A 25229-nucleotide genomic window follows, 5' to 3' on the forward strand; every position below is an offset into this window, starting at 1 on the left:
TTACACTGAGACAGAAAGGAGGATAATCATAGCCCTGGGGCAAAAAGATCAATGTGTATTGCTGTTCATCCTAGGTGAATGTGAAATGGAACTCTGAACTGCTTTTGATCTTCCTTTTAGAGGGGGATTGAAAAGAACACATTTGCTGCACCAATAAATCTATACCGAGCGTTGATAGATTCTAGTGAAATACCATATTTGGCATAACAGCTGTGGCTGGATCTGCCATTTGGTTAAGTTTCTGGTAGCCCACCATTTCCACCGTGATCTATTCTTTGCAGGGAATATAATGATAAATTAGAGAGGGATATGGTAAAAATCACCACCCTTGCATTCTTTAATTCACCAATGCTGGCACTAATCTCTGCCATTCTACTCATGCTGTAGCACTGCTTCTGATTCTTTCTCTTGTCCTGCGCAGGGGACAGTTTCAGGGGCTCTCACTAGACCTTTTCTCACAGGATGGATTCCATGTAAGATGGACTTGGGCCAAAACTCCATGTATCATCTGACTTCATCCATATAACTTCAATCCAACAAGTGAGCCATGATGGCATGTTGAGTCTTCTGGTAAGAAGTTCAGGCACTTTATTCAATAGCCCTCAAGACTTGGGTGTTCCCTTTTCTTCAGTATGTAATTAGTCTGGTAACCGGTTATAGGGTTTTTTTGGGGGCAGGGGGTAATATGTATTGTATATATTTGCTGTGGGATTTCTTGGTTCTTCCTCAAGGGGACCTGGCTTCTCCTTCAATTAATGGACTCTGGATCTGAGAACTGGCTCAAGTCTAGAAACTAGGCAAGGGATCATTATTTTCCATTAGGCCAACTGATTATCAGTTTTCTGCTTCTATGCTCTTGATATGTTTTTGGTTCATAAGTGAACACTCTAGATGGCTGCCCATCTGCCTCATCTCTGGAAACACTATGGTCTATTAGCCATCACCACATAACCCTGTGGGTCAGGGTCTCTGGTTACCATTCCAGTTTTTTGCCCATTCACCTTCCTTTCTTCTGATGTTTCAGTACCACTACCTGACCTCTGACCGTTCAGAATTCTTTCTGCCCATTGACACCAGGTGGCCCAGTTCCATAGCTGCATCTTTACCATCAAATTGGCTTATAGAGGAAAGTCACCACTGAGTTTTTTTTATAGTGCATTCCTTGTAATTTCCTAGTGCACAGAAAAGTATGTGTTCTCTAGCCCTCTTACAGAACTTAGTTGGTGGCTGTCTGGTCTTGCATCATAAATTCATTCAAGCATGCCCACTTCTTTGAACTTTCCGACCTCTTCCATAATACTCTGCCAAGGCAGTTATGGTATTTCTATCTCATTTACTGTAGGCTACTGTCTTCTCCAAGCTTCAAGGAACCACCCTAGCAATGTGTTAAGACTGGCTTTGAACATCCTTGCAAGGATGTGAAGTCTCAAGTGACAAGAACACCTACTTCGATAACTACTTCTTATCCAGCCTTATATTCTTCTTGCACCATGGCCCAGCCCCTCAAAATACATTCTTATATATAAGAATAGTTCCTCTGGTATGTATTAGTTAGTTCTTCTGGTATGTATTAGTTAGTTCCTATAGCTCTGATGATGAATAATCTGTTACCTCCCATGTAAGGGACTACATACCCATCAAAACATGCTGAGATCACACCACAGATTTTGACCTACATGTCATGGGTGGTGGGGTGGGGTGGGGGGAGGCAGGAGGGCAACTATTACTTCGGAAGACATTTGCCTTGGGGAGGACTTTGCATGGTGTCCTGGCAATGGGAGGCTACTCTTCTCTAAGAGGGGAGGGGAGGCATTTGTGCCAACCTACAAGGCTCAGAAAGATGTGTTCTCAAGTCTGAATCCCAAGTCTCAGGGTCCCACTTCTGCTCAAGTAAGACTCAGACTTTAGCCCAGGACTTACTGGAGCTGTGGATTCAGTCTCTTTTGTAACTTAGTCATGATTATAATCAAATCTGGGACTGATTTTCAGCACAGTCTGCCCTCCTGCTGCAGGAGATGAATATCTCTTTAAGTTGTGCCATGGAGACCTCTGGTTTTCACAACGTGTCCTGAGTCAATGGTGAACTTAACAGTCTGACAGATCCTCTTTCTTCAAGGTAGCACAACCTAATCAATTCCACAATCCTTATAATTTCCACTGCTTCCATTGCTTTCCAAGAGCGGAGCTATTAATGGTGGTTGGTTCCCTGTCCACTTCTAATATCTGCCCAGTCCATCACAGGCTAGAGTCATTAATTGTGCTGCTGTGAAAGCATCCCACTTCCCAGCAGAAATGGGATTCTTTTTTGCCATCTAGCTGTCTGGTAATTTAATTCTAGAATCTCCTCCTGAGGTCTGCTTTCCAGGGTCATTTCTGTCACCACCTGCTTAGTTTGGGTTTCCCCAAGAGTAGATCTTGAGACAAGAATTTGGGTGTAAGTAGTTTACTTAGGAGGTGAGAGAGTGCAGAAGTGAGATAGGAAATGTAGAAAAGCTTATAAAAGATATGCTAATGAGTGGGTTACCCTTGGCATTACTTAAAGCTCAATCCCACCGGGGACCCTTTGAGAGGCAGTGATGCACATTCCTTGGAATTGTCCCACAGTGGGCTAGGTAGTGGGAGGTTTTATCCACTGACTCCCAACCCTTCTAGGGAGAGGGTTGCTCCTGGGGTATTAACTCCTCTGCATTTCTGGCCTGCCTTTCATGTGATTCTTTCCAATACTAGAGAAAGTTCTCAGGTGGAGAGACATAAAAAACTATTGGTATGCCTGGAAACCATGCAGGTGACCTCTTTTGACCACAGCAACCTCCTCACTGGCATCTCCCAAGGCTCCAAGCTGACCATGCCATTGTATGGTTTCAAATCCTGCAGTAACTTCCTACAGTTGATCCTCAGGATAAAGTAATTACTGTTCTCTGAGGGCCAATGAGATGTCAGGTGTTGTATAAATGCCAGATCTTCTCTTACATTAATACATTTTATCTTTACAAGAGCCTCGACATTTTCATTCCACTGAGGAGAAAACTGAGTCTTGATGAGGTGTGAATGCCTCAGACTAGCACAGAAGCTCCTTCATATTCCAGCCCCTGCCCACTCCTCCTCCCTTCTGAGACCTCTCCTTTGTCCCACCCACACCAAGTCACTTGCAGTTCCTCAAGCTGACCCATCTTCACACCTCCCTACCTTTTTACATGAAGTTGTTTTTTTTTTGTCTAGAATGCTCTTTCCTTTCCAGATCTTGCAAATGCCTTCCTGTACTTCAAGACTCAGCTCAAGTGACACCTCCAGGGAGTCCTCCTGGCCCTGCCAGGCTGAGTTAGCCCCTCTTTGGTGCTGCCACAGTCTTTGTGTTCCTGTAGGAACACTGACCTCTTGGTCTTCCCCCTTGCCTGTTGACATGCTTGTGCCTCTGCCAGGAGAGCCTGAAGAAATGCTCAGTAGATATTTGCCAGGTGAATGAAAGATCAGCCCACTCATTTTAGTTCTCATTCTTTGCCAGCTTGTTTTGTTTCCCCCCTTTTTTACATTTCTATGTTTTTCCAGGGCCAAACTGTAGGCTTCTGGTGAGGGGGGCGGAGGTGGGCAGAAATCCCTGTTTCCTTAAAAGTCACTCTTTCCTGGATTGGAAGCCCCAGGAGGGCAGGAAACATAGTGGATCCTCTCATCACTGTATCCCAGCACCTAACTCAGGCCGGGCCTCGCGTGGAGCGAGATTACATATTGCTGAATAAGTGAATGAATAAGTACTCTTTATGATGTACTCATTTACTGTGCTCTGTGCTGTGGGGAGATGAATAAGGCAAACAGGACATATCTCTGTCCTCAAACTTAGGTTCCTCCAGCCCTGAGATAAGTGCTCTTGTGCAAATATCTTATCTGACAGGTGTTCCCAAGGGAGAGGCAAAATGAGACAGGCAGGCAGTGAGCCAGCTGAGGGTGTGTCACTGAACATGTTACCACAGTGAGCAGCTAGAGCTTCATTGTACAGAGACTCTCTGCGAACTCCAGTGGAGCACATGAGCTTTAGAGTTATCCTGCCCATGGGGTGAGGGAGCTGGGGTGTTTATACCCCAACTTCTGTTGGTCAGTGGTTGAAGGCTGGCATTTGCATGTGAGTATGTGTGGGGGTGGGGTAGGGGTGAGAAATGGGCTCCAGTAGCCAGAGGAGACCCTTCCGTAAAGCAGTGCATTTGCTGGTAGGTGGAAGGTAGGCAGGAAGGGTAAGAGCAAGGGCAGTGCGTGGGGTATGGAGAGTGACTGCTGCATCCAGGGGGTGACAGTCACATAAACATGTCATTACTGTATAGCCAGCCTCCAGATGACAATCCTGACCAGGACCAGGCAGGCAATGTGAATGAGAAAAATGCTTGGGTTGAGAGCAGTTGTCCCTCTAAAATTTGCATATACGTGCCACTTTGCCTCTTCCTCTGACAGAAAGTCGCCACTGGTTTTGAGGAAGATGAGTGTCCGGGCTGTCTTTAATCCTGGCCCGCTCCTGTAGTTGTCAGACACCTTCAGAAGGGAGTGTCAGTGTTCCCCACTTCTCAGCTCTGGCCACTCATCACCATGTGGGGACCTGGGGTGCAGGGTGGTGTGGGCTCACATGTGGTTTTCTTAAAAGAGAAGTGGTAATTCAGGTATTTATGTGAAACCTCCTGGTTTTAAATGTACTGTGTTGCATAGTATCCTCCCAAAACTCAGATCTGGAACCTCAGAATGTGACTTTATTTGGAAATATGGGAGGAAACAAAGCCTGCAGGAGGGCAGCTTGCTGGTGTGGGGGGCAAGATTAAATGCTGGTGGAAAGGGGCTAAGAGGAAGAAGAGCTGGGGTGTGGCTTTGGGCAGGAGGAAGGATCCTGCTTTTCAGAGGGTCAGAAAGGCAGGGGGAAGGATGGTGGAGGATACTGACAACTGGTGAAAGGGGAAGCTGGGGTCACAGCTGACTGTGATGCAGGGTCTGGGGTCCCCTGCTGGAAGTGAGACAAGCGGTGAGGGTGGTGCACAGGTGGTTCGAGATCACTATCAGTGGGCACAGCAGGGGCTGACCGGAAGGCCCCAAAGCTCACTTTCCTACAAAAGCCTCATCATCCCATGCACACGTTCTTCTTGAGGTGTGTAGTTGGGGGTGGAGGGGCTTTGTCTCCAAGTTATTGTTGGCTGAAAGACCAACCCGTATCAGGGCATGTCTCCCTCCAACTCTACAAAGCCTGACAGCAGATCTGATTTAAGTCTCATTTCCTCAGTATCTGCTGTGTTGCAGGCACTGAAACACACATCATTTCTTTCACTCTTTGAAATAATTCTGAGAGTAGTATTATTTCTCTTTTAAAAATAGTAACAGATCTCCTTGCCTGGAGTATCCTGTGTGTCCGGCTGGTCCTGTGCATTGGTCACCTCATTCCATCCTCCTGGCTCGCCCTGTTGAGGAAGAAAGGTTTGCTGTTATCCCCATTTTGCAGATGAAGAGGGTGGGGGAAGGGGAGGGAAGTTAAGTACCTGATCTAGGGGGACCCAGCTGTAATTGGAGACCGGGCTTTTGGAGACTAGGTGCAGCCCTTCTCCCGTTCCAAAGTGCAGCTCTCCAGTGCCATCTGTTTGGTGTGCTCATTGCCCAGATGTTTGTCTCTAAGTCTGGAAACTAAGAGTGGGGCGCAAGCAGGACCAGGATCTTCTCTCTTTGTCTCTGACAGGGATGGTGAGCACATCCAACAGAACTCCCACCACTGTCCAGCTCAGTCCTTTCCTTCCATCAGTAAGCTGCTCGAGAACAAAACATGGCGCTGACCCACCACTGCGTCCCCAGCCCAGGGCCTGCCACCAGGCTGTGCTCAGCAGGAAACGTTGGAACCAAATTTTGGCAGCTTGGGCTGAGCAGGCACTTTTTGTCCCCTGCCGAGGCAGCAGGCATGATAAAAGAAGGGGACAAGCCAACTGATTCTGAATCGTGGTTCTGCAATTCCCTGGCTCTAGATCCGTGTGCTAAGCCATGCAATCTTTCCGAGCCTGTTTCCCCAACTATAATATGTGGGAAATAGTTTTCAGCAGCACTCCACAGACCTAGAATCCAAGGGCCCCCTCTCCATGTTGTGAGGATTTAACACTAAACCAAATACTAACTGTTGGCATTTATTGTTTACCGTGTGCTCAGTGCGAGTCTAGCGCTTTGCTTGTTCTCTCGTTTAACTCTCACAAAGCATAGAGAAGTTAAATACTCCAGCCGGTACACGTTCTAGTGCCAGTTCTGTACCTTACTGAGCCATATCATTTCTCATCCTGTTTCTTCATGTCTGAAATGGGTTCACTAAATCACCAGGTGAGCCAGCGGCACCTGCGCATGTGAAGAATCTCTTAGTGTGAGTAGTGCTTCCTCCCTTTTTCGCTCGCTGAGTGTCGGTCTCTGTCTCCCCGCCCTCTTCATTTTCCTGCCATCTCTTTTTTGTGTGTACTTTCTATCCCTCTCTAGGTCTTTCTCCCAGTCTCGTACGCTCTCCCACCCCCGCATCCCAAGACCCTCTCGGTTTTCTCCGCCTGTCCTCTGCTGCCCCCGTGTGGCTGGAGCTGGAAAGGTCGCTCCTTGCGGAGCCACCCTTCCCCGGCCGGGGCGCATCTGAGCACGCAGCTGGAGGTGAGCGCGGGTGCGTCCAGATGTGATGCCCGCGCTGGGGACTCGCTTTCTGCATGCGTCTGGCAGAAGGTCTGGGTCTGTCACTGAGCCTTGGACTTGACTCACACCTAGAACTATCCTGACCTCCTCTTGGTGCGGGGGACAGAAGCCTGGTTCTAACCTCCTTTCTGAGCGAGCCCCCGGAGTAGCCTTTTCCAGAGCCTCAGCCCCAAGGAGGGCCTCCGCCTGTGCGTGCGTCCCTGCCGCCTCTAGAATTTAGTGAAATTTAGTCTTTTGATAGCCTCTTTCGCCCTGCGGACCCTTCCCACACACACCAGGTGTTTCCCTTTTTAATAGTTGCTGTTGTGGTAATGGAAGCTTAAGAACGAGTTGGCAGAGGAATTTATTCGCCTTTATGGCACAGTGCCAATGAGCGGCATCTCCAGATACTTTCCTTGCACCACACAGCCCCTTCTCAGAGCTTGGTTATCCTCCCGTCAGAAATCTGATGAACATCCCATTCTTAAATTGTTTTACACGGTTGCACAACATTTAACTCTTTCATGTGCTTACGTATATTTTAAAATTGCACAAGAAATATGTGGTCATTATAGAAAGATTAGAGAACACAACAAAGGACTTCCAATTAAAGATGACAGATTGGACACGCACGCTCTTTCCTGAAACTCCACTAAAACGACAGCAGGAGATTTTATTAAAATATTTAAAGACACAAGGACAAAGAGAACAGGAGAGACGACAGCAGCGTTTGGAAGCTGGGAGTAGAGTGCAGACATTTAGCTCAACAGACAGGGAAAGCTGCATCTTAAGCCTCAGTAGACATATACATGCAACTGGATTTACCTTGGGAACCCCGAAAAGGCTCAGGCACTTCAAGAAGTAGATGGGGCTGAAAACCGAGAGGAGTTAGACCCACTGGTTTCTTCCCCCTGAGGCCACACTACCCCCTCCCCCAACTGGGGCAGAGGACTAGAGGTTTATTCTTTGGAAAGGGTCTCTGGCCTAGGGGGAGGGGCACTTGAGGGTGGGAAAACAGGAGATTTAAGTGAATATTGAGTCCCCACCACAACACTCCTTTCCCTGCCCCATTCAACTCCTGGCACCTGGCAACCAGGCAGACACCTTTAGGCAGGAGACTGGAAGATGAAACTGGGGAAGAGGGGCCCCGCCTAATGAAATAGCCCCAGCAAACACCCTTCCCCCTGGGCGCATTGTCAACAACGGACTTATGAGCACACAGCTCCCAATCAGCTTTTGAGTTCTTACTTTTACTTTTTTTTTTGTCTAATTTCAGACTTAGAGAAAATTTGCAAGAATTCCTCTTTTACTCTTCACCAAATTCCCCTAATATGGACATACTATTTTTTTACTGAACATGATGCCCCTTTGCCCCTGAATAATTCAGTGTGTGTTTCTCAAAACCGAGGACATTCTTTTTAACATTGAAATTAACATTGATTCAGGGCTATTATATCTACAGACCTTATTCAGATTTAGCCAACTGTGCCAATAATGTCCTTTAGAGCAGAAAATCCCAGATCATGTGCTGCATTTAGTTGTCATGCCTCTTTAGGCTCCTTTAATCTGAAGCAGTTCCTCAGTCTTTCTTTGCCTTTATGACGTTGACATTTTTTCAAGAGTACAGGACAGGTATTTTGCAGAATGTCCCTCAGTCTGTCTGATGTTTCCTCCCGAGTTAGGCATTGTTGGCAGGACTATCACACAAATGATGTTGTGTTAGTGCATGTATCAGGAGCCACGTGACCTCTGTTTATCCCATTGCCAGTGATGTTAACATTAATCACCTGCTTAACGAGGTGCCTGCCAAGCGTCTTCAGTGTAAAGTTATTGTTTTTCCTTTGTAATTAATAAATATTTATCATCCACCAGTTTTCAAATCATTGAATATTCTTGCCTGAATCAATTATTATCGTGATGTTATCCGGGGGTAATTTTCTTTTTTTTTCTTCAGAGAGAGCACGCGCCCATGAAGGGGGGGAGGGGAGGGACAGAGGGAGAGGGAAAGAGAGAATCTTAAGCAGGCTCCATGCCCAGCATGGAGCCCCACACCCAGCTGGATCTCACAACCCTGAAATCGTGACCTCAGCCAAAACCAAGAGTGGGACACTTAACTGACTGAGCCACACAGGTGCCCCTGGGGGTTAATGCCACCATTCCTTTTTATATTTATTAGTTGGTTTTCTAGTATAAGGAAGAGCTTTTCCTTCTTGCCATATATTTATTTATAACGTTATATGAATGTGATTTCCTTGATTTTATTTCAATCAATGAGTTATAGTCTGTTACTATACATATGTATATTATGAAATATGCTCGATATGTTATACTGTGTGTGCATATTATGCTCAGTTCTTTCTAGATTTATCCACTGGGATCCCCTTCCTGCTGGCTCTTGTGTCCATCATTATGTCATTCTTTGAGCACTTTCTGTCACAAAGAGATATTCTGGACTCATCTACTTTCTCTGCCCTAGCTGGAAATCAGCCATTTCATCAAAGAGGTGTGTTCTTTTAGTAATGTCTCACAGAGAGACAGCAAAGGACCATCTGAGAGCCAAGGAGAGCATCTAGTAGAAAAGATAGAGACAAAACAAAATAAAACAAATGAAAAAACAAACAGATAAAAGCCATGTGGCAGAAACAGAGACTAGATAGGGAGATAAAAACTTAAAAAAAATCCAACACACTATCATGAATATTTTCAAAGAATCAAGAGAAGCTATTGAATCCATTAAAGAACAGGATGCCATAAAAAGAATGATTAGGAAAGAAAAAAGCTCTTGGATGTTAAATATCCTAGTGTATAAATGAAAATATCAATTGAGGGGTTATGAGATAAAACTGAAGAGATAGTTTGAAAAGTGAGGCAAAAAGACAGAGATAGAAAGTGTAAGAGCAAAAATAAGACAAACCAACCTCCAAATTCTAAAAGGTGGGAGTCCTAGAAAAAGGTCCTGGGGTGGGGGTGCGGGTGTTGGTAGACGTTGGTAACCCAGCCTTTTTGGAACGAGGGATAGAGCTGTCACTTTGGGTATTTGAAGGCTGCCGGGCAGCAGTATGCTGGCAAATTTTTAACAACTAGCTCTCCAAAAATATGTGCATATGTACACATCCATAAGTTCATTACACATTTTACTGATATGAGTAACACAATTTACAGTAATAACATATACAATATTCTTTATTATAAATTCTATCTAGCCAATTGATTTTCACAGAATACTTCCACTGATTTTTGCCAAACTCTTATATCTGTAACTGATAGCTGTGATTCAACCATAATTTGACAAATGGAGTTGCATTCCAATCTGCTTTTTTCCCATATAAATTTATTACCATTAAATCTGATATGTGTTCTTCTGTAAAACTGTTTCTCAAACCTCATATAAGTTATAGTCATTAAATTTAAATCTCTTTCAGCTTCAGCATTACATATTTTGGAATTTCACCTTTTTTAATTTCAAGTTTTTATTTAAATTCCGGTTAGTTAACATATAGTTGAATATCGGTTTCAGGAGTAGAATTTAGTGATTCATCACTTATATATAACACCCAGTGCTCATCACAAGTACCCTCTTTAATACCCATCACCCATTTAGTCCATCCCCCCACCCACCTCCCCTCCAGCAACCCTGTTTATTCTCTATAGTTAAGAGTCTCTTATGGTTTGCCTCTCTCTCTCTTTCCCCACTATGTTCATCTGTTTTGCTTCTTAAATTCCATGTATGAGTGAAATCATATGGTTTTTGTTTTTCTCTGACTGACTTATTTTGCTTAGTGTAATACTTTATAGCTCCATCCACATTGTTGCAAATGGCAAGATTTCATTCTTTTTGATGGCCAAATAATATTCCAGTGTGTGTGTGTGTGTGTGTGTGTGTGTGTGTGTATCACATTTTCTTCATCCATTCATCAGTTGATGGACATTTGGACTCTTCCCATAATTTGGCGATTGTTGATAATGCTGCTATAAACATTGGGGTGCATGTGTCCCTTCAAATCACTATTTTTGTATCCTTTGGGTAAATACCTAATAGTGCAATTGCTGGGTCACAGGGTAGTTCTATTTTCAACTTTTTGAGGAATCTCCATACTGTTTTCAGAGTGGCTGCACCAGTTCACATGGAATTTCACTTCTTTGTCAATGATGTGAATGACTTTTTTGCTGCTTTTGCTTTATTAGATAATAATTTTCAAATGCTGAAAAATATTTCCTCAATATTCTGTGTGATTTATGATGTAACAGCTACAGATCTGACATGTTTATAATCTGCATTATTAACATTTCCCCCTTACTTTCCTATGTCTAGACCAGAGATCAGCAAACTCTTTCTGCAAAGGACTGATAGTAAGTATTTAAGGCTTTGTCAACGTCATATGGCCTCTGTTGCACCTTCTCCTTTGTTATGTCTTTTCAACATTTTTGAAATGTAAAAATCATTCTCAGGTCACCATAGAAAAACAGCATGTTGGTTGTGATTTGCTGATTCCTGGTCTAGACAATTAACAAAACAATAACTCAAGCCTGACTTTGTAGTGTGGATGATTTCTGTGATATAAAAACTCTCACTATGGCTAATTTCAAGCTACTAATGTGATATCCCTGAATATGTTGTGGAGTTGGGGAGTGGTGTGCAGTAACATGCCATTATATAGTATTTGTGCTATACAGATAGATTTAAATCACTTCAAGAGCATAGAGAGTAGCAGAATGTCATGAAATAATTAGGAAGTAATACATTTTCAGTATGTATGTTTCGCCTTTATTTTTCTATACAACTTATTTAATTGTAAATAGATATAATTTATTTTCTGGTAATGGCGATGTTTAACAACTGGGGAACAGGTGAGGAGAACGGCAGAGGTCTGGTGGGGTCCTAGTGTGGCTGTAGTCTCTAATCAAGGTCAGAACTCAGTCTGTGTCCTTTGTCACAGCTTAGTCTTTGCAGGGCTCCATCTGGGGTTAATTTTGGGGCTCAGTATATGACCTGAGAAAAGTTGAGTGTCTCTCTTGGTGAAGCAGATTGACCCCCGCACTACTGCAGTTTCAAACCTAGACCTCTCCATTTACGAGCCTGGGAGTCATCTCATGGGTCCCAAGGCTAAGAAGAGGCTCAGAGTTAATGTGGATCCCCACCCCGCCGCCCAAACCAGCCACTTCTGTTTCCTCCTGTTATCTCTGCATATCCCACTAGAGGGCAGCAGAGACTTGACTAAAAAAAAATGTCCGCGGACCCTTCACCCAGGACCCCATCATCTGAGGGCGGGGAGAAGGATTTCCCCTTTTACTTGCACCACCGCCATGGTTCCAGGCTCAGCTTCTAGGGTCGTGGAGCCAGACCCACTGACTCTGACCCCTAACCCCTTGCTCCTCCTCAGCTCTGGCTCTGTCTCTCTGGCCAAATCATACACTCTGGGACCTTGGGGTGGGGTTGATTACATTGGGGTGGGGTTGATTGTACTCCCAGTGCCTGGCATAGAGCCCAGCACTGAGTGGGTGCTTAGGAAATGTTCACTGAATCAGTACTTAGAGGGTGGGGTAATATAGTATATGGGAAAGAAACTGGCTTTATTTATTTTTTTAAGATTTTATTTATTTATTTGAGAGAGAGAGAGTGAGAGAGAGCATGAGAGGTGAGAGGGTCAGAGGGAGAAGCAGACTCCCCGCTGAGCAGGGAGCCCGATGTGGGATCCCAGAACTCCGGGATCATGACCTGAGCCAAAGAAGGTCGCTTAACCAACAGAGCCACCCAGGTGCCCCAAGAACCTGGCTTTAAACATGATTTAACGATTTAAAGATCACTCTAGCTGTATGTCTTTAAGCAAGTCACTTAATCTCTCTGAGCCTTTGATTCACCATTTGTAATAGGAAACACTGGTACCTAACTTGAAGTTCTGTTGTAAGGATTAAATGAAATGACATGAGGATGGACCCAGTATACACTAGGTGCTTAATAAAAGGAACAATTATTATGATGCAGTTTTGAGGTATGTTAAGTAATCCCATATGGATAAAGGAATAGATGGAAGATGGAAGTGTGATTGCCAGAGGAGACTGAAGGTCATGAAGGAGCCTGAATGCCATGTTGAGGACATAGGGTTTTCTTCTGCCTACAGTGGGGAGCTCCTGAGGAGCTCTTCAGCCTACTTGGTGAGATGAAACCAAGACACAGGAAACCTCTTATCTCAGCTCCTTGGCATTCTCACTTATTGAAAATCCAGGGCACCCATGCACGCGCGCGCACGCACACACACATACACACACAGGTACTTAATTTGGCAATTACTTCAAATTTACAGAAAAGTTGCAAATATAGTAGAAAGAATACCATATCCTTTTTATCGAGAAGCACCTATTGTAAATTGTCACATTTGTTTTATCATTTCCCCCCTCCCTCCTTCTCTCTGTATATTATTATTTCTGATCCACTTGAGAGTAAGTTGCATACATCGTGACCCTTTCCCTCTAAATACTTGTGTAGACTCTGTGCGTTCTTTCTCTGTTGCTGTGGCCGCTTCGGTTGCTTCTCGCCAGACTCGCCATGGGTTGAGCTGGACGCGCACTTGGCCGCTGGCTGCGTGCCCGCGGGACTGGAGAAGCGGCTCGGCACGGCCAGAGCAGCCATCCTGGGCAAACCTGAGGACCACGTGAACATGACGGTGCCACCGGGTCTGGCCCTGGCGGCGAACAGCTCCACGGTGCCCAGCGCGCAACTGCTCATCTCCTCCGTCCATGTGCGAGCACCGCGGAGGAGAACTGCCGCCACAGCGCCCGACTTTCCGGCTTCCTCACAAGGAGCTGGACCCGGGCCAGGATCGGATCATTACGCGCGTTTTCTCCGTGGAGCCCTAGTAGACTGGCAAGAAAGGGACGGTCATGACTTTTCTCTGATTGGCACAGAGGGCGTCCAGGACACCTGTGAGCTGTCCGCCCCTTCCAGAGGGGCCTCCTGGCAGAGTGGGGGCCTGGTGGATACCAGCTTCATGCAGAGGTGCCTGTGACCTCTCGGTCCTCTTCTTCCCCCACCCTCATGTCAAATAAATGAAGAGAGCTTCCTCTTACATAAATAAGCAAACAAATACTTCAGTGTTTACTTTTGAAGGATAAGAATATTTTCTTACATAAGCACAAGACAGCTAACAATTTCAGTAATTTTATTGTTGATAAAATGCTCATATCAATTATTGACTATGTAAGTGGAATAATGCTCCCCCCAAAGATGTCCACATCCTAAATAAATCTGTGGTTTTGAGTCATTAAATTTGTGATTATTTGTTACGGCAGCAATAGAAAACTAACACTAATAATTTCATCAGTTCTGACTGTATTCCAGTTTTGTCTGTTGACCATTAACGTGCTTTATAGCATTTTCTCCCTCCAGTAGATGATCATACATTGTATTTAATTGTCATATCCCTTTATTCTTCTTTAACTTGGATTGGTTCCTCAGCGTTCCTTTGTCTTTTATGCCAATGACATTTTTGGAGATTCAATCTGCCCCTGCCCCCGGCTCCTTTTTAAATAGAATGTTTCTCATTTTGGGTTTGTCTGATGTTCCTCTGTAATGAGATTCAGGTGCTGCACCGGTGGCCGGGACACTGCATAAGGGATGTTGTGTCCTTCTCAGGGACACATCAGGAGGCACCTGTCATTGGTGATGTTCATTTTGATCCTCCGGTCGAGGTGTTTTTGGTATTGGGTGCCATCAAGAAGGGTTCCGTGTGGTGAGAACTGGTGCATCAAGGTTGTCATTGCTCTGCTGGGAACTGGGCACCAGGGGATAATTGATACCTAATATCTGCCTTTGCAGACTCCATAGTCTCCCGAGACACTCCCAAGCGAGTGGGAGGCCAAACAAGTAGACTTAGTCATTCACACGTGCGTTCGTTTCACACATGCTGATGGACCACCTATGTGGGATACAAAGGTGAGCAAGAGAGAGCTGGTGTTTACCTTCATGTTGCTCACAGTCTAGCAGAGAGGATGGCTGATTGAAAGATTGCTGTGTCCCCAGCGTCTAGACCTGTGCCTGCCACGCAGAGCTGCTCAGTAAATCAGGGTTGACTGAATTGCTGAACTTCAGCCCAGCACCAGTCCTTCCCTACAGACACCGCTTTGCCCTGCTCCCTTCACAGGCAACGAACTGCAGCTCAGAGAAGGAAAACAGTCCCCTGTGGCCTAACCAGGTGGCTTTGGGGGTTGTAGGCCCTGCTCCTCCCAAGCAGGGTGGGCCAGCGAGTTGGAGTTTCCAGTCCATGGGCAGTTGGGGGTTGGTTCATCTGGGAAGGCGCTGTCCCCCCTGCCTTCCTGGGGTGCCGCCTCCTCTCCCCAGCCTGCTCTGGGGTCTGGGGCCCCCTGATTGGGCATGTGGTTATTTAGTCAGTGATAATATTGGATTTACTTTCATCTCTGAATTGCATCAAATGTCGCCAGTGACATTTAGCTGACACACAAGGAGGAGGCTGGCATTTTTAGATTGTCAGCGTGTTACAGATGTAGAAGCGGATTGTGTCGGGGCGTCTGGTTTATTGTTAATTAGATGGAACAGGCAAGGCCTCCTCAGTGAGCGGGCGGATAAGCCCTTCCACAGCTCCCTCTTCAAACTGACTTCAAATCCCCTCCCGGAAATTAATGAGGCCGCCAATTTTCCCATCATGATGGGGAATTCATTTCAGAAGTTTGGGGAGCAAACACAAAGTGAGTTGTTCTCTATCTGTGGGTCTCCGTTATATTTCAGTTATGTCCTGAAAACTTACCATCTTTCTCCTTTCTAACTGAGAGAGAAAATGAGAAGTGACATGGTTAGCGATTCACACTAGTTCAACACCTCCACAGCAACAAATATTTCTGGGATGCTTCCTGGCTGCCTGGCCCCAGGTTCGTTCCTTAACCTCTCTGCCTCGGTTTTCTCATCTGTTAATTGGGGATATTAATAGTCTTACCCCGAGGGTGTTGTGAGAAGTAAATGAATTTAAATATTCAAAGTGCTTAGAAAAGTGCCTGACACATAGTAGGCGCCACGTCCCTTTCTGCGCCCACTACCAGCACTGCAATTATTAGGGATAGTGTAGTGGGTGCTGAGGAGGTCCGGAGGTGTGGGAAGCTGCCGCATCCCTCTGGTAACTTATCTGATGGAGGAGATGGACATATCCGCAACCAACTCCTCACATATTGAAATATTATTTCAAGATTCCATGATTGTGGAACTTGAAAGTTCTATGACTTCATATTTTTAAGATTCTCTGAATTCATGGTCCTAACATTCTATGGGGCTATGATTCTACGTTCTGCGATTCTGTGAGGTGATCTGAGGTGACAAACACTGGCTTGTTGTTCCCCAAGCCTGTTTTCCTCGCCTCCTGGGACTGTTTTTGCAGCCTCCCTGTAGTTAGGTGTAGCCATGGGGCTGAGTTCTGGCCAAGGAAGGTGGGTGGGAGTGGCCAGGCCCAGCTACGAAACTTCCCATGGAATCCTCCACGTCCTTTCCTTCTCCCTCTCCTGACAGAATGGACAGAATGCCAAGGCCTATGCCAACAGTGGGCAGATCCACCATGCGGAAAGAGCCCGAGTCCCTGAATAAACATGTGAGAGGTGGTCCAGTCAGGAGCGTGAGCAGGAACAGATCTATTGTGTAAGCCACTGAGATGTCAGGGTTCATCTCACCTGGCAGCTAGCAGTTTAGGGCAGATGAGAAGGCAGGTGGGAACCTTCCTGATAGAACCTCCTTCCTGCCCTTTCCTTATTATCTGCCGTCTGCCATCAGTTCTTTCTTGTTGCTTTCCCCAGCCCTGCAACTGGGTCACAGTGTCCCCAAAATGAAGGTCCAGGGCTGCCCCATCGGGAGCCCCAAACTCAGCTGTTAGCAGGAGGGGATATAAGACTGGCTGCTGGGATCACACCCCTGTGGCTTAGTCCCTGCCCCTCCTTACCTGCAGCAAGCATGGGAACCCCAGCTGGAGTTGATGTCATTGCTCTGACGGGGGGCCGAGGACCCCATCCCATGGGCAGGCCCAGGCCTCTCATGCCAGCCCCATTTCCTTTCTCTGTTGGAATGAGCAGGGCCCAGCTCCTTCCCTGGGCAGGCAGGAAGCGGGGTCTCTGCTGGTGCTCTCACCTCCGTCCCCCCTTGTCTACAACCTGTGCCACCCCCTCCTCCTCTCAGCGTGGCTGCCAGGTGGGGCAGGCTGCTTCTCCTTGTCCGATAACCGGCCCCCAGCTCAGCCAGAATGTGGCCTGTGGACTCAGGGCACCCCTCTGGAGAGGGAAGATTTTGCTCCAGTAGAATTAGGAATACAGTCTGTTCCTTGTTAAAGGGGACTTTCTGTGATTTATGCTTAAATTTCACTGCAAGAGATTGTATATTCAGCTTGCACTAGCTAGATAAATAAATGGGCACATAGATAAGAGCCTTCGCTTCTGCCAGAGTTTGGCTCACAACCTGGGATCTGAATTTTAAAAACAACATCATAAACTTCAGCCACTAGGTTACAAAGATAGTGGGGGTTAGGGGAGAGAGGCAAATGGAAGACCCACCACTTCTCTATTTGGCTAGCTTGAACTCTGAAGCCACCTCTTCCAGGATGCCTTCCTTCATTCCCCCAGATGGAATCAGCTGGTCCTTCCTCTAGGCCTCAGTTTTCTCATCTGTAAAAGGCAGATGCCTATTCACAGGGGTACACTAAAGATTAAATGAGATGCTACACACAACATGCTCAGACCAGGGCCTGGCCCTAGTGAGTGCCCAGTTCTGTTAGCTGCAGCTCTTGGGGTAGGTGTTGGTGTTGGTGTTAGGCTGGCTCACGAAGATTCCGGTCTTCATGGAGATGCACTGACATTCTGGGAAAAAGACCAGTGAAGAAAACTTTAGCTTCAGGACACCAATATTAAGGACTTGAAAAAAGGCGGACAAAGGCTGTTCCTGGACTCTGGGAAGGGTGTCCAGGAGGGGCAGTAACTGGGCTCAGTTATCTGTCTTCAGTGGAGGGAAGCACTTCTGAGCAGGGACCTGAACTAGTCTTTCAACCCAGCCCTTCAGCAAACACTCATCCTGAGTTCCTAAAGAGAATGGCACTGGTGCTTAGTAGAAACCCATACATGAAAACTAGGGCAATTTAGAGGCCAGTTTACATGTAAAGAGACTGAAGTTCAGAGAGGGTAAGTTACCTCCCCAAGATCACACAGTCATTAACTGGCAGAGCCGGGATGGGAACTGCAGTCTCCAGGTCTTTTCCTTGGTCTGGTCCAGGGTCCACATGAGTGAGGGCAGCAGCTGTAGGGGTGGAGGATTCAAGAGCAGCCCCCCACCCCCCAGCTGGCCCAACTGGTGCTGGCAGTTGGAAAGCTCTGGATACCACTGAACAGAAATCATGAGCCTCCCGGGAGCCAAGAGAAGAGGCTAGGGTCTTGTGGATTCATCATTCCGTGTCCGTGGAATGGCCTTCTCCTCTAGCTGGCATGACAGGGAGGCCAGCAACACCGAACGTGATACCTGTTCCCTGCAGATTAGCGCTTGTTTCCCAGGGCCGTACAATGTACACTGCACATTTGCTTTATGTAAATAACAAAATAGAAAGGCAGCCTCTGTCACCATGCAGCTCTGCCGTCCTTTGGAGCAGGAAGCTTCCCCCTGAAAGATGTTTAGGTACTAATGGATTCTACCTGAGTTGCCATCTAAACAGCAAACATCTTTGCAGCTGCATAAAATCTTTCCCATTTCAGGTGGGTGGCTGGGGAGATGCTGCAAGCTGAGCGGAGGTGGGCTTTACGAGCCGTTATTTTTAGAGCATGCGGCAGGCCTTAGAGATCTGAGCGGGTGCGGATGTTACAGAGAGGTTTTTCAGGTTGGATACAGTCTCAAAAAATGGAAAGAGGCCAAAAGAGGTGGTGATTCTTTAATGGCGGAGCCCGAGATAAAAGGCTAATATATTGGTGCCACCTTTTTAACCTGAATTTTATAGCGATGAAATTTAGCATCCATCTTCCATTATATGTTGTCAACTTTATGGCTGTACCTGGAGTCTCACTGATTTCCTGATGAGCATGTCTGTGGGAATTTGCTCCAACACCTGTGTATTAGAGGTGGTCACACAGAGCTTTGAATATATGGAACGCATTTTGGTTTTCTCTCTTCTTGCGGCTGCTGCAGAGTCAGAAGATATATGGACAGCTGACCTCTGATTAATGGTGAGCTCATGAATATGCCTGGGACAGGAATGTGTCCTGAGAATAGGAAAGTCAGGGAGCAGCTGAGTTAACCCAAGGGATGGGAGGTTATGGGATGAACCCCAGTCACGTGATTGGAGGCAGCCCTGCAGAGAGAAAGGCACACATTGTTCCCTGAGACACAACTGGACTTACGTCTCAGATCCGCCACTTTTGACTGTGAGTCTGGGAAAGTCATTTCACTGCTCTGAGCATCAGATTTTTTATCGGGGAGCAAGTAATGGTCTCTGCCTTAAAGATGACATGAAATAAGGAATGTGAAGTTCCAACCACCAATGGGTGCTCCATAAATGCTGGTTTTTATCCCCTCTGGTGACAGCTGGGTTTAATCTAGCTTAGGTGTACTGTATTTCTGTGTTTTCTTTCTCTCTGTGTGTGTCCACTGACTTAGAAGCTGGGCTGAGTAGAACAAAGATCATTCATCCCTCTTTGCTCAGTGTATAGCCCTGGCGTGTGGATATTGTGGGTCCTGTTTTCTACCAAACATTGGACTTTTTTAGGTTTGGAATATTGTGGTACAGACTATTTCCTGACATAAGTAATACTTCAGCTGTAGATTAAAATATAAAAGACTCAGTCCTTGGTCTTTGGCCCCAAGTAGGTCCTCAGTAACTATCTGTGCTGGAATGTTAGCTAATGAATCACCAACCAGTGCCTGTCCTCCGGGGGCTCCACATTTAAGCTCCACAGGGATCATGGAGTGACCACCTGCCCCTGGAAGTGGCTGAGCAGATACTAAAAACATCTTGGACTCAGAGAGCCCTTCAGTTTCCTCAGGCAAAGGTTCTGCACCACATGCTACACTGAGCAAAGAGGGACGAATGATCTGAGGAGGCGGGAAGTCTTCACAGAGGAGGTGACATTTGAACTGGTCTTGAAGTTGCAGAAGAATTCTCCAGAAGGAGAAAGAGAAGAGTGCTGCGGGCAAGCAGCCTCTGTAAAACCCAGAGGCGTGAAAGGTGTGTTGCAGTTGTGACCTGAGTGAAACCTTAGAGCAGCTCTGCAACCCCAGGGGCAGCGGATGCTGCAGATAGAGTCCTGCCGCCACAGAGCGGCAGCTGGGATGCTGCTCGCTGTAATATTAGCTCGCATTTATTGAGCACTTAATGTGTGCCTGGCACTATAGTGTTCTACACATATCAACTTCTTTAATCTCCATCAAGCTTATGAGGTAGCTGCTATCTATCTAGCTAGCTAGCTAGCTATCCCCACTTTAGAGATGAGGAAACTGATGCCCACAGAAGCTAAATAACTTCCCGAGGGTCACATAGCTAAAGGTGGCAGGCACCCTGCATCTCCCTTTCCTCCACTTTAGTGCACTGCCTTATTTGGTGTTTCCCAAGACAGAAGTGTGTGGACCACAGATCTATTATATGATAAGGCCAGAACGAGCCGCTAATGTGGGAATCATTGTTCACTGGTGACAAGGCAGGGAAGGAAGAAGAAATCGCATGTGATGACAAGGTGAAAAATAAGAGATGGCTAAAATTAAGTGCTATTACTCACACACCTCGGGCCCACACCCACACCTGTTTTTCTTCCTGTTTTCTTCCTTTTTTTCTCCCTGCTAGTTTTTCGTAGGGCTGGTCATAGGTCGCTGGTGATAAGAAACAGGGAGTACGACATTGTCCAGAGTGGCCTCCCTGCGGGCACTGACCTGGGAGGCAGCAGCAACTCCCTGGTGTAGGAACCACTTTACTTTCCGCCTTCCTCCTCGTCTTTCTCTTCTGAAGCTTGACTTTACATTATTACCCCCCTCTTCACATGTTGAAGACACTGGGGATCAGGAAGTTTGTCAATAGTGTGGTGGGTTGGGGTGGCTGTAAGATGGAGGGAGGAGGAGGGAATTGGAAGGGAAAGGTGGGGGAGAGGGAAGGATGGAATGGTGGAGGAGGGGGGAGGGGAAGCAGAAGGGAAGGGAAAGGAGGAGGAGGAACAAGGAGGGAAAGGGAGGGTGTTACATGGATGCTGCACTGGAGACTCTCTTCTCCATGCCTCTCTGCCTGCCTCTGGGAGTTCAGTAGGTGGGAATTTTCTTTTGGGCCCATAAACCTCAGTGCCAGGTAAAGGCCTGGTGCTGGACACTGGGAACCAGCTCTTGTGGGTCTGAGCAGAGTAGTCACTGCTCAGTGACTGCATTCAAGTGAACTGAATGGATACACTCACTGGAAGGGGCTGGAGTGTGGTCAGTGACTGGGGGTGAGGCTCAGTTGCAGACTCTAGAGAAGGTATGGCCCCAGGGAGGGGTGGCTGGTGCTGGGTTTTAGACGCCGGCAGACCTGTATTCAGATCCCAGCTTCTGCCACTCACTAGCTGTGTTACCTGGGCAAATGACCAAATCTCTCTGGGTCTCAGCTTCCTTTAGGGCTGTTGTGAGGTTTACATGATGTAAATTGTACAAAGTACCTGGCACAGGTACAAGTTCCTTTCTTTTTCTCTACTGAGTATTAACTACCTGTGTGACTCTGGGCATATCATGCCACTTCCCCAAACTTCAGCTTCTCAATAAAATGGAAGAAATAATGAGCTGTCTCTTGTGCCTACCTCACAAGGTCAAGGTGAGGACTAAATGACACAAGGAGTACTTAACTGAACTGATGGGAGAAGTAATTGAGGTATCGGTTATGTTGCTTCCATCTGAAATCATTGTTCTGAATGCTCTGGTCATAGAGCCATAGGACTGACTCTACTCTTGCTTGACCATGTCCCTGAAAAACTAAGTGTTTGAAAAACAGGGCAATTACTCTGTGGTAATGGAGGCTTTTGGGATGTTGTCATGTTCTGCATTTTGATCTCAGAGCTGGTTACGCAGGCAGGGGCTTTGTGAAAATTAATCATGCTGTACACTTATGACTAGTGCACTTTCTGTATGTATTTTAAACATCAGTAAAAAAAGTTTACTTAAAAATATTTGTGTGTGCTGATTGCATTTTTATTTTATTTTTTAAATTCTTTTTTTGCTGATTGCTTTTTTTTAAAGAATTTATTAGATACTAATTTACTAGTATCTTTAAAGAATTTATTAGATATTAATTTACTAGTATCTTTAAAGAATTTATTAGATACTAATTTATTAGTATCTTTAAAGAATTTATTAGATACTAATTTATTAGTATCTTTAAAAAAAGCAATCAGCTTTTTTTTTAGATACATGTTGAAATATTTAGGGATGAAATGAATGGAATTTGATAAAAAAAAACAAGAGTTTGGGAGAAGGTGAATGGGTAAGAATATAGATGAATCTAGACTGGCCAGAGGTTGAGATTTTGACACTGGGAGGTAGGTAGATGCAGGTTCACTATACTCCCTATTTTGTATATTTTCAAAAAATTTCATAATAAAAATGTTTTTAATATATTGAGGGATTTGTATATACCACAACAAGGTGGGATTTGTCCCAGGTATGCAAGGCTGGTTCAACACTTAAAAAATTGGTTAATATAACTCCATCACAAAAAGCACAAAAACACACCAAATTAGAAAAATCACGCAATTCTATCAACAGATGTAGAAAAAACATGTGACAAAATCCAACACTAATTCATAATAAAAACTCTCAGCAAAGTAGGACTAGAGGGAAACTTCCTCAACTCAATAAAGAACATCTACAAAAACCTACAGCTAACATTATACTTAATGGTGAGAAACTAGAATCTTTCCTGCTAAGATCAGGAACAAGGCAAGGATGTCCCTTCTTACCACTCCTTTTCAACATCACAGTGGAAGTCTTAGCTAATGCAATAAGACGAGAAAAGGGAATAAAGTAACATATTTAGAAGGAAGATACAAAAACAGATGGCATGATCATCTATGTAGAAAATCTAAAAAATCTACATAAAGCTCCTGGAACTAATAAGCAATTATAGCAAGGTTGCAGGATACAAGATTAATATACAAAAGCCAATCACTTTCCTATATAACAGTAACCAACAAGTGATGTTTGAAATAAAAAACACATTACCATTTACATTAGCAACACCCCCGAAATACTTACACATAAATCTAAAAAATATACCCAAGATCTAGATGAGGAAAACTATAAACCTTTGATGAAAGAAATCAAATAAATGGAGAGATAGTCCATGTTTACAAACAGGAAATTCAATTCAATTCTTCCTAACTTGATCTATAGGTTAAACACAATCCCAATAAAAATACAGTAAGTTATTTATGTCAACAAACGGTAACATATTTATGGAAAGGAAAAAGATCCAGAATATCCAACAAAATATTGAAGGAGAAAAACCAAGTTGGAGGACTGACACTAACCAAATTCAAGACTTTCTATAAAGCTATAGTATCTAGTGAGGTACTGACAAATGAATAGACAAATAGATCAATGGAACAGAATAGAGAGCCCAGAAGTAGATCCACTTAAATATAACCAATTGATCTCTCACAAAGGAGCAAAGGCAGTACAGTGGAGAAAAGATAATCTCTAACAAATGGTGCTGGTACAACTGGACGTCCACATGCAAAAAAAATGATCTAGACACAGACCTTGAATCCTTCACAAAAATTAACTCAAGGGGCACCTGGGTGGCTCAGTTGGTTAAGCGTGTGCCTTTGGCTCAGGTCATGATCCCAGGGTCCTGGGATTGAGCCCCACATCAGGGTCCCTGCTCAGCAGGGAGTCTGCTTCTCCCTCTCCCTCTGCCCCTCTACCCTCCTTGTGTGCTCTCTTTCTCTCTGTTCTCTCTCTCTTTCAAATAAATAAATAAAATCTTAAAAAAAAAAAAAGGATCACACACCATAATCAAGTGGCATTTATTTCAGGGATGCAAGGATAGTTTGACATATGCAAATCAATAAATGTGATATGCCACATTAACAAAATGAAGGATAAAATCATATGATCATCTCATAAAAACTCTCAACAAATTAGGTATAGCTGGAATATATCTTACCATAAAAAAAAGCCATATTTGGCAAGCCACAGCTAACACAATACTCAATGGTGAAAAGCTAAAAGCTTTTTCTCTAAGATCAGGAACAAGACAAGGATATACTCTTTTGACACTTTTATTCAACATAGTACTGGAAGTCCTAGTCAGAGCAAGTTGTTAAGAAAAAGAAATAAAATCATCCAAATGAGAAAGGAAGAAGTAAAATCATTTCTGTTTGCAGATGACATGATATTACATACAGAAACTGCACAAACCGTTAATACCAATAAATTCCGTAAAATTTCAAGATACATAATTAATACTCAAAAATCAGTTGTGTTTCTACACACTAACAATGAACCTTCAGAAAGAGCAATTAAGAAAACAATCCCATTTACCATAACATCAAAAAGAATGAATAAATTTAACCAAGGAAGTGAAAGATCCATATACTGAAAAATATAAAACTTTGATGAAAGAAATTAAAGGCATGACAAAGAGAAAGATATTTTGTGTTCACGGATAGGAAGGATTAATATTGTTAAAATGTCCACACTACTCAAAGTGATCTACAGATTCGATGCAATCCCTATCAAACTTCCAATGTCATTTTCCGCAGAAATAGAAAATAAACAATCCTAAAATTCATATGGAACCACAGAAAAAACCCTGAATAGCCAAAGCCATCTTGAGAAAGAACAACAAAGCTGGAGACATCACACTTCCTGATTTCAAACTATATTACAAAGCTATTGTAATCAAAACAGTGTGGTATTGCATTAAAAACAGACACATAGATCAATGGAACACAATATCTCTTTGAGATAATGACTTTGTATCCTTTAGAAAGAGAATTGCTGGATCATATAGAAGTTCTACTATTCATTTCTTGAGGAATCTTGTTTTCTTGTTTTCCATAGTGGCTGTACCAGTTTACATTCCCATCAACAGTGTACAAGGGTTCCCTTTTCTCCACATCTTCACCAGCATTTATCTCTCCTCTGTTTTTTTTTTAATTTAAATTCAATTAGTCAACATATAGCACATCATTAGTTTCAGATGTAGAGTTCAGTAATTCATCAGTTGCATGTAACACCCAGTGCTCATCACATCATATGCCCTCCTTAATGCTCATCACCCAGTTACCCCATCCCCCACCCACCTCCCCTCCAGCAACCCTCAGTTTGTTTCCCATAGTTAAGAGTCTCTCACGGTTTTTTTCCCTCTCTGATTTCTTCCCATTCCGTTTTTCCCTCCCTTCCCCTATGATCCTCTGTGCTATTTCTTATATTCCTCATATGTATCTCTCGTCTTTTTGGTAATAGCCATCCTGACAGGTGTAAGGTGATAGATATCTCATTGTGTGTCTTCACCCCCCTCCCCCTGCCCCGCAAACGTAAACACGTGAGTGAACTTGGAGTGAATCCTTTCACGATGTACGTGTATATCAAATCATCACATTGTACACAT

At 44.7% G+C, this 25229-nt stretch overlaps 1 long non-coding RNA gene and 1 pseudogene across 1 annotated transcript; both read left to right on the plus strand.

The window, feature by feature from the left end:
- The first annotated feature begins 4010 nt into the window (after positions 1-4010).
- On the plus strand, positions 4011-6425 carry LOC144381773 (uncharacterized). The gene is made up of 3 exons (XR_013447587.1): positions 4011-4114; positions 5341-5439; positions 5696-6425. It is a non-coding gene; the product is annotated as an uncharacterized LOC144381773 (long non-coding RNA).
- Positions 6426-11468: 5043 nt separating this feature from the next.
- LOC118555151 (D-dopachrome decarboxylase pseudogene) lies at positions 11469-13542 on the plus strand (annotated as a pseudogene).
- The last annotated feature ends 11687 nt before the right edge of the window (positions 13543-25229 follow it).

The sequence above is a fragment of the Halichoerus grypus genome, chromosome 5 (genome assembly GCF_964656455.1).
Source record: "Halichoerus grypus chromosome 5, mHalGry1.hap1.1, whole genome shotgun sequence".
NCBI lineage: Eukaryota > Metazoa > Chordata > Mammalia > Carnivora > Phocidae > Halichoerus > Halichoerus grypus.